Below are 9,668 nucleotides of genomic sequence, written 5' to 3'. Positions count from 1 at the left end.
GTGAGTATCTTCAGTAATATCACGTGTCAGTGACCAGCAGTAATCAGCCATCATATTCACATTCCATCGACCTTGGTACCTTGTCTCCATAGTTTTTATGTCCTGATGAAACCTTTCTCCCTGCTCTTTACTGTAATCACCAAGATTATCAGGAAAAAAGTCCACATGTGAATCTAGAAAGTGGAGTTTTATGCTCATATTACACCCCAATTTTTGATACTTATCCAATAAGTTTGCAACCTTATTTTTATAGTCGGGATGTTTATTATTTCCTAGAAAATTGTTGACAACATCTCTGAACGCCAGCCAAGCATCTGATTCAGTGTTATTCATTGTGGCATCAAATTTTTCATCAGCCATCAAAGATCTGATTTGCGGTCCATCGAACACTCCTTCTTTAATTTTTGCATCAGATAATCTTGGAATTTTTTTACACAGGTATTCAAAACTAGCATTGTTTTTATCCAATGCTTTAACGAACTGTTTCATCATACCGAGTTTGATATGAAGCGGAGGTAGTAAAATTTTTTCAGGATAATTAAATTTTTTCGTATAACGTTTTTTGTTTCTACTTTGAGATTTTTACGAGGATTCCATTATTTTTGAACGTAGTACTTGTCTCGTGCTATACTGTCCCACACGCACAAGAAGCATGGAAATTTTGTATATAAGTAAAAAAAAATTAAAAAAATATATATAAGTACGTAAGCTAAGAATTTTTTTTAAATAAGCATACTAATTTGAGTAAAAAGTTTATGAACAAAGTAACTGTAGAGGTTTATTTGCATGTAACCTGTTTCGAATGGGTGTGTCGTTGTTGCAACTAATATATTTCCTCACGAGAGGTCGCACGATTCGAGAAAAGAGCGCCAAAATCTAAAATTTAATTTATTTTAATCAAAAAATTTAAAATAGCCAATGTCTTAATTTTTTTTAAAACCTGATGTGATACGATAAAATGAGGTATAATTTCGTGATCAGCACTACCAAATTAGTGGAAAAAAGTAATCAGAACTTGAACAAGGAAAATGATGTCGGCCGGTGTTATCGACGTATGTGGTAGGTCCAAAACGATGAATGAAAATAGCACGAGCGAGACACAATGAGAAGTTTTACACAAATGAGATTAGATTGACAATTGAGATAGAACACAAATATATCATGGCCAATGGTAAATGCATTTTACCATGTAAGCCTTTTTTTCCGCTGAGGAATCTCACTTTATGGATACCCGGCCGACGGGGGGTCAGTCCCGCGTTATGTCGGACTCACCATGTAAGCCTGCTGCATAGTTGAAGTGGTTTTTGCGGTTTTTTAAGGCTAATTATAGGTACTTGTCCAAATATAGCTGAATAACTAAACGTAAATTAAATAACTATTTAAATACAAAATATAGTATTATGCTATACATATTCGTGAAGTTGTCGTGGCCTAAAGGATAAGACGTCCGGTTCATTCGAATGTAGCGATGCATTGGTGTTCGAATCCCACCGGCAGGTACCAATTTTTCCCATGAAATACTTACTTGACAAATGTTCAAGATTGACTTCCACGATGAAGAAATAGCATCGTGTAATAAAAATTAGACCCGCAAAATTATAATTTGCGTATTTAATGGTGGTAAGACTTCTTAAGAGTCTTAGGTAGGTTCCGCCACCCTGCCTATGAAGCCATTGTACTGTTAAAAGTGGGTTCTTACAACTCAAGGTGGGTGGCGGCATTTACGTTGTCTATGAGATTCGGTAACCACTTAATACCAGGTCGGCCATGAGCGCATCCACCTATCGAAGCAATAAAAATAAATATAATAAAAAAATATAATTTAAAGCCATCTATATAAAAAAATGCTGAGAAGAAAGAGATACATAAAAAAAGGCTTGTTGTTATTGAACTATTCTCAAAATCAGGATGTGTTTGTACTTCATCTGATTATCTCTACGGTTTTTTTTATTAATACTGTTTTCTGATTAATTGTTTACAATAATAAAACAACACGCACTAAAACATTAAGTACAATCTTTAAATACAATTCACGAAAATCCAATTGAAACGATATAGAACGAGTAAATCAAACATCGATTGAACGTAAACAAAAATTACATTTCGTAGGTAGGTGTATTTTTTTTTTAAATAGCTGTTTATAAAAACGTAAGAGAGAACTAGCGATGAGCAATTTATGCCGGCTTAAGTAGTCCAAACTCATATAAAACGCTCGTGTTTAGTGTTTACTACGTTCAAGGAATAATATTAAGGCCAAGTGTAGTTTAGTCTCGTATTAAATAGAACTATGCTAATGTGAGAAATGGCAGACGTATGGGAGATCTGCGGATTATATTTGCACTAACAAATTCCATTTCATTTACTGATTGGCTATTTTAGAACTACACTTTCGTTAATGTATCTATCTCTTTAAGCCGTCTTTTTAAAAGTTGAAATCCGATGTTCGCTAAATTTCTGGTACATTCGAACTTATTGAATTTTAACGAAAACAGACAAGCAGGTAGCTCATTTGGTGCTGGCAATGATATATCCTTTTTTTTTTAATTAGTTTATTAGGTCTTCGATGAAGTAAATTATTTTCAACTAATCTTTACTAATATATAAATCTACATTGATTTTTACGGATGTTCCGTTATAACTACTGAACCATGCATCCGATTGATTTGAAACTTGGTATCCATGTAGAAAATACATGTTGGACAGGCTAATATTTATATGAGTGTTGGACTCCCTACACTAGCTGCGCGGGCGTTAATGATGAGAATCTTTATGGGGGTGAGAAATAATAATGTTAATTTTAAATGCCAAGCAAAGCGGACGGGTACAGTTAGTCGACTATAAAAAATTAAAACAAAAAAGTTATTTTATACTTCTAATATCTCGTTTACGTTTTCAAGCTATTTTTATTTTATTCACTGATGGTAGGACGTGTCGTAAGCCCGCTTAGATAGGCATCATCATTCTGCCCATTTCTGTCACGAAGCAATGATGCGTTTCGTTTTGAAAGATAGGACAGATGTTATATATAACTATTAAAGTACTAAGTTCGAAGACTTAACTGTATCAGTTATCGTGGTTGTATGTCGCAAGTAGAGTGATGGTATTCAGGTTGGGGCTTCTTTGAAACCATTTAAAACCAGAAAGCCCATGAGCTCGTTTACCACTCTAAACAATAAAATAAGTTAAAACAACATTTCGATAGTTATTGTTGGCTCATTTGAGGTGGCATTTACTTTGTAGATGTCTATGGCCTCCGGTAACCACTTAACATCAGGTGGGCCGTGAGCTCCTCAACACACAGCAATAAAAAAATATAAATGAACAAAACCGAATTCAATTATTCAATTATGGGGTAATGATTTTTGAAACTTATATAATTACGTAATATACATATCTAATGTAAGTTAACGTCAATGTGTGTACTAATAAGTTCTGTAATTTAAACAATAGTAGGACATAATATTTTACCGCTATATTTTACCGCTTTACCGCTTATATATTACATCCAATCTGAATATGAGCAGTACAAAGCGTGATTTATCCTGCTTCTCTTCGAGAAGTGCGTATCATTTTCGTCGATTTTTGCGTCACGCTCATGAAATCGTAAGGTAGTGGTAGATGGGTCGGTCAGCTACGAGCTACGGCGACACAGTCCTCGCAGAGAGCGCGCGGGCGCGCCACCGACCGTGTGAGAACTCGAACGAGCGCCTTGACGCGCTTATCGGAAAATTGGCGCGAAAATGCGGAACTGTCAAAACGCTTGACTGGCGTTTTAATTTTCGTTGTCGCATTGGAAAAGACGTGAACTCTGTACGGCCCCGACATTTATGTGAATTGTGGTTTTTTTTTTTTTTTACTTAACCGATCTCGTCTCTATTCGTTGTTTCTGATTATGTAACGGTAAAGGACGTGTCTATGATTAAAACAAATTATTAAATAACCGGAACTGATACTTATACTTTTAGCCCCTTGTGTTATTTTTGCACCACTAAAATGAGATTTTTTTTTATTGTTTCACAACATATTTTCTTTTTCACAACTCGAATAAGCCATTGAATGCCAAATATACAAAAAAAGAAATCACAGTACCTTATCATATTTTGAATGACCCGATTTTAATGTTGATTTATTCTATTTTGACCATTAATACAATAATTTCCACATCTACATGCAACAGACACGTGAGTAAATAAGACGAACAGACGAACAATCATTAATATTCTCAAAAATATTACTCAAGAGAGAACTGAACATTAAAATAAATCATTTTATCTCACCTCAAATATGACCTACTCCGAATTTCGGTGAGCAAACATTTTAAAACACATTAATGTCGAATGAAAAATAAACACTTACAAATGTTACCTGAAAAAAGCATGGCGTTTGTATTGAAATACATATTTATTGGAGCGTAATGAATTATAGTTGAAATTTAACATTCTAGATAAGGCTAAGTTTTTGTGGAAGCATATTAATTGCTTTTTGTAAACATTGTGCGTTGATTCCAAGCGTTATATTTGACTTTCTCGTATTTACTTTTCCTAGTTATCATTGGTCTGTTATGATAATTAAACACAATGGTTTTAATGAACACATTTGTGCTGAAATAAAAAAACCTATATATGTATTTTATGTTTAATAATATAATTAGATCATCAGGCAGGTAATCGCCAAAATAACGATGTTGCCAACCTTTAAATAATAAATGACGCTTGAAATACAACCTATTTTCTATTGTCGTTGAAAATAATTTTATTTAGGAAAACCTCTTTTTTTAGTTATACGTCAAATAGAGTGTAGTAAAAATATAGTAACCTAAAAAAAAACTTCAGAATCAATACTCTGCTGGTTTTTTTCGTATAATTTATACCAATCCTTTGCAACGAAAACAACATTTTACTCGATTTTCTATTTATAAATTCTTGAATTTCCGAGAATTTGATATGTTCAGCAAGGCCGTTCGGACCCCAATGTCATGTAACGTTATCGCTTATCTGTCTAATTTCTCTTATCAACAGAGATGGCCCGAACTAGGTCGCCGTGCCTCGGTATTTGCATCAGCAAGGGCCTTTCGTAAACCCGTCCATGTTTATAACGTCGCTGAATAAATCCTGTTTCTAATAATTGTCTATCAAATTAAATCTAAATTGGATTAATTTTATATACTATTAGTCCAATTTGAAGTCTTGTTTTTTCGAAACAAACTAATAAAATCCACATTGAACAAATTTTAAAATATTTGAATATCTTGAACTCTTTTTGTTATAAATAAATTCATGTTTTGTTGTCATTGCATTGCATTGTAATTCGTGAAAAGCATTAATCGGTCCCAGAAATTTTTAATTTAACATTTTGAAAATTAAAACATCTTTTAAAATATGCAGTAAAAATTAGAGAAAAATTATACGTATTCGACATTATAATATATGTATCTGTAAATATGTTTTCTGTGTAATAAAATAACAAATATACAAGTTCATTTTCAAGGTGGATTAAATAATTTATCAAATTTTGCATTGACAACAATGCACATTAAAATATTTTTATCTGTCTTACGATATTTATTATCATTTGCAATGCATTATTGATTATATGCCTACATACATACGTAATGTAAACTAAATAGCAACGTGTTTGATTACAAAAAAAAACCATTTAAACAAACCACTGCGTTTCTCTTCGGAACTTCTCCGTGGGTCGCGATTCCGATCCGCTGGTAGATTCAGCGACGCACTGCTCTTGCTCTGTTAGTAAGTTCTTTTAGGTTGAGCCCGTGAGCTCACCTACCACTCCGCGCGTATTTGGAATATCCCCAACAACTACATAGGGAAAAAAGATTGGTGTTCCAAAAATCTTTGTATACATTACTTAGAAAAATGAAATTAGGAAATTTTCGCTAATAGTTACTCTCGATTTTAGTCGTTAGCAGCGTCAGGACTCAGTCAACTGGCTATTGTCTATTTGCGTTTGTCAATTTTAAATGTTTAATTATGTATATTTTCAATACATTAGGTATTTATTACATTTTAACGTATTTAATTCTAATGTAATGTGTGCCAGCTTCATATTTTCGTATAAATTATAAATCCATAGATAATCATCCATAACCATAGATAATAATCATGGAAACGCTAATGAAATTTAAAAACCAAAAAAGTCTTCAAACCGCTTTGGGAAGAAAACCGTAAAAACATATATGTTCAAAACGAATCCAATCATTACAACTAACAATCCGTAACTGAATTAGCTTTCTGACAACTCTATTTTGAACGTTTTAGTTAAGGAATAGAAACGTGGAACCGGGCCATGGCAGGCCGACGTGTGTGGGCAAAAACGTAACGCCAATTTGAATATGCATCGAGATAGAACACAAATTGCCACTCCATCTCGGGCCGTGTCGTAACGTCATCTCGTTTATTATTTAATCTATGACAGCGCTAGATAAAAAAAAACACTCTGTAAAATAGGCCAATTACAAAATATATTAAATATTGTAAAAGTTTGCGTACTGTGTCCTCGTAGGCGCCCTAAAACATAACAGTTTGCTTACCCTAAATTGACTCGAAAAGGGCCCAAACGTTATCGCACTGAGTCAATTTTGCACGAGATAAAAATAACGATGGTGATTTTTTTTATCGTTCAACGTTAGATGGAGTTTTTTTTTTTGCGTGAATAGAAAATGAGTTCACGACCCGATCGATATAAAGCGGTTAGCGGAGTCTATTTACAACACAAAATAAATAAATTCTGCAACGCATCCTAAGATATAAAATTCACTATCGATTCAAATGAATCAAATGATCTTACTGGTGGTAGGACCTCTTGTGAGTTCGCACGGGTAGGTACCACCGCCCTGCCTATATCTGCCGTGAAGTAGTAATGCGTTTCGGTTTGAAGGGTGGGGCAGCCGTTGTAACTACATTGTGACCTTAGAACTTATGTCTAAAGGTGGGTGGCGCATTTACGTTGTAGATGTCTATGGGCTCCAGTCACCACTTAACACCAGGTGGGCTCTGAGCTCGTCCACCCACTCAAGCAATAAAAAATAATGAAATTCAGCTATCATACGATTTACTTAGTTTGAATCCTTCAAATGGAAGTACCTCGGAAGCCCATGGACATCACTAAAATCACAGTAACATCTATATTCCTACCTACAACTTATTTTCATGCTTCGTAAGGTAGAAAATAAAATACAAAGTTAAATCTAATCGTAAATAATGATTTTAAGTAATTCATGTTGAATGGAAGCCATTATTTTTTGTCTTTATAGGCAGCCGAGCATACCCACGTGATGGTGAATGGTTACCGTCACCTTTTCATGTCAGTTATGCCAGGGGCACAACCAAGCTACTGCCTACCGATTTTTAACGTAAACTATTAATTAACTATTCGAAGTAAGTAATTAAATCGTAAAAAACTTAAATACACGTTATAACCACCAGAAGCGATACCAAAGGTGTCAGATCATTAATAAAGAATCCACTTAAATTATTATCAGATCTCCGTTGTGAACATATTTTTGTAATTAAAATAGTTTTGAAAAGAGATTTAAAATATCAAATTGTTATTGTTAAAATCATCGTGCTATTTATTTATAACTTCAAAGAATCTAAATTTCTAGTAGATATTAGAATCTAATCAACATAAAATTTCAATAATTTATGTTGTAATATAAATATTATGCGTTGTACAATGGTTAATCTTGATAAAAAAGTAGTTTTACATGAAGATTTCGAGTTATTGATATACATATATTCTATAATAATATGTTGTTCGTATGCCTATAGATGTCATAGATAAATTATTACCTACTCTCTGATTTTATGTATTTTGGTTCGATTTCCAGTTTAGATAAATTGGAGGATATTTACACAAAAAAATTTTTTTACAAAACACAATTATATCGAAAAAATCGTGTTTGTTATGATGATAAAAAATGTGATGTGTTATAAAAAAAAAAAAAACAAAAAAACAAGGGTAGCGTAACCTAACTACGTAGTTTCTTTTCTTTCTATTGATTCCAGCTTACCTAAAATATTTGAATATTCAGATTTTTTTTATTGCTTAGATTGGTGGACAAGCTGACGGTTAAGTGGTTACCGGAGCACATAGACGTAAATTCCGCCACCCATTTAGAGACATGAGTTGTAAGGTCTCACTTTTAACCTACAAACCGAAACGCATTAGTGCTTAACGCAGAATTTGGCTGGGTGTGGTTGGTACCTTGCCCGTGCGGACTCACAAGACGTCCTACCACCAGTAAACAAATAATTAAAAACCTTTTAATTATGGTTTTAATACTAATATAAGCTATAATAAATCAATGTTATTTTGTTGTTCATTTGGTTTTGTCTCAAATAGTTTTAGTTTTAGTTTAACTGTTAGTTTAGCTCACTGTAGCTAACTGTTAGTTTCTCTTACCTCATTCTCAACAGTATATGTTAAGCCGAATTAAGATTCATATAAAAATTCATTTGATTTTTTCCTTATAATCTACTTATTTCTACACTAACTAATTTCTGTACAACGAAACTCGTTTACCAAAATTACAATCGTTTATTTTAGAAGATATAAATCTACACGTAATTACAGACCACACCTATCAAGTGTGTATCTATCTGCCACCATCAAATTTCTATCGCACCATCGACACGGTTATAATAATTAACGCGGCTCGAAAATTTGTTAAGGCACAGTTCAAATCACAAGTTATAAGTTATAAATATATAAATTATAGAAGTGTGAAAAATCTGTTTCCATATTTTTTTATTTATAATATCTATGAATTTATTAGATGTTTTCACTAAATAAACAGAAGAAAATCGTTAGACAAACAAAGGAGAAAACGGTAGTTATTGCATTTACATATTACATTTATAGACATAGATTATTACATAAGTCCGGTCAATAATTTCTGATTTTAAATTACGAATAAATCACCACTGCTATAATTATTGGAAATGTGACGAAACCTGACCTTAAATGAAATCACTAAAACAATCAGAGTACGCTTCTGTCGACGCGTAGCTGTGATAAATACGTTATTACGTTGTTATTACAAACGCCCGTAACTTTACGACCGTTACACATTTAATAAATGTATGTTTAATAAACTTAACACTTTCAATTTGTTACGTAACACTTAATAAATAAACGAAAAAAAAAGATGTGTGGTGTCGTGGGACACCGGATAGGAACGAATTTCCTTTTTATAAAAATATGAATTTTAATTTCTATTCGAGGTATAAAGACAATAAAACTGGCGGTTTCGCAACAACCCACGGTCATTCGGTAACGTGCGAACTTATTGTGGTACACTTCATTCACGGTTGTTTGCATAAGAGTTAGTGTATTGCGCAAACGAACGCTCTTAGATCGTGGTCAATGAATAATAAAAAATATGTTATTTTTGTACGTTATTGCAAAGTTAAGTTGTACACTGTGTGCATTACTAATAAAAATCTTACGTTACGGACGTTTTTTCCCGGTTAGTGCACCTATCCGCATCGTCCCATAAGGAACTTCGTTCCAAAAATTAAGAGAATAATTATTATTAATATCGATATTAATAGATATTTCTAACGACAAATTATCATCAACGAGCCGGCAAGCATTAAAATAAATGTTGCCATACTTAGCATAAATCTTAATAAATTAAATTGAGA

The 9,668-nt window shown here is 33.0% G+C and overlaps 1 protein-coding gene across 1 annotated transcript in view; it reads left to right on the top strand.

Annotated features, from left to right (window-relative positions):
- Positions 1-3,659: 3,659 nt before the first annotated feature.
- Positions 3,660-9,668, top strand: part of LOC100861590 (thrombospondin type-1 domain-containing protein 4-like) — a 29,871-nt gene continuing 23,862 nt past the window's right edge. The window contains 1 exon segment of the mRNA NM_001256745.1: positions 3,660-3,829. The gene's annotated coding sequence lies outside the window, so the exon portion shown is untranslated.

This window comes from Bombyx mori, chromosome 19 (genome assembly GCF_030269925.1).
Source record: "Bombyx mori chromosome 19, ASM3026992v2".
Classification (NCBI taxonomy): Eukaryota; Metazoa; Arthropoda; class Insecta; order Lepidoptera; family Bombycidae; genus Bombyx; species Bombyx mori.
Note: the sequence above shows the minus strand (reverse complement) of the source record. Positions and strands in the feature narration are given on the sequence as shown.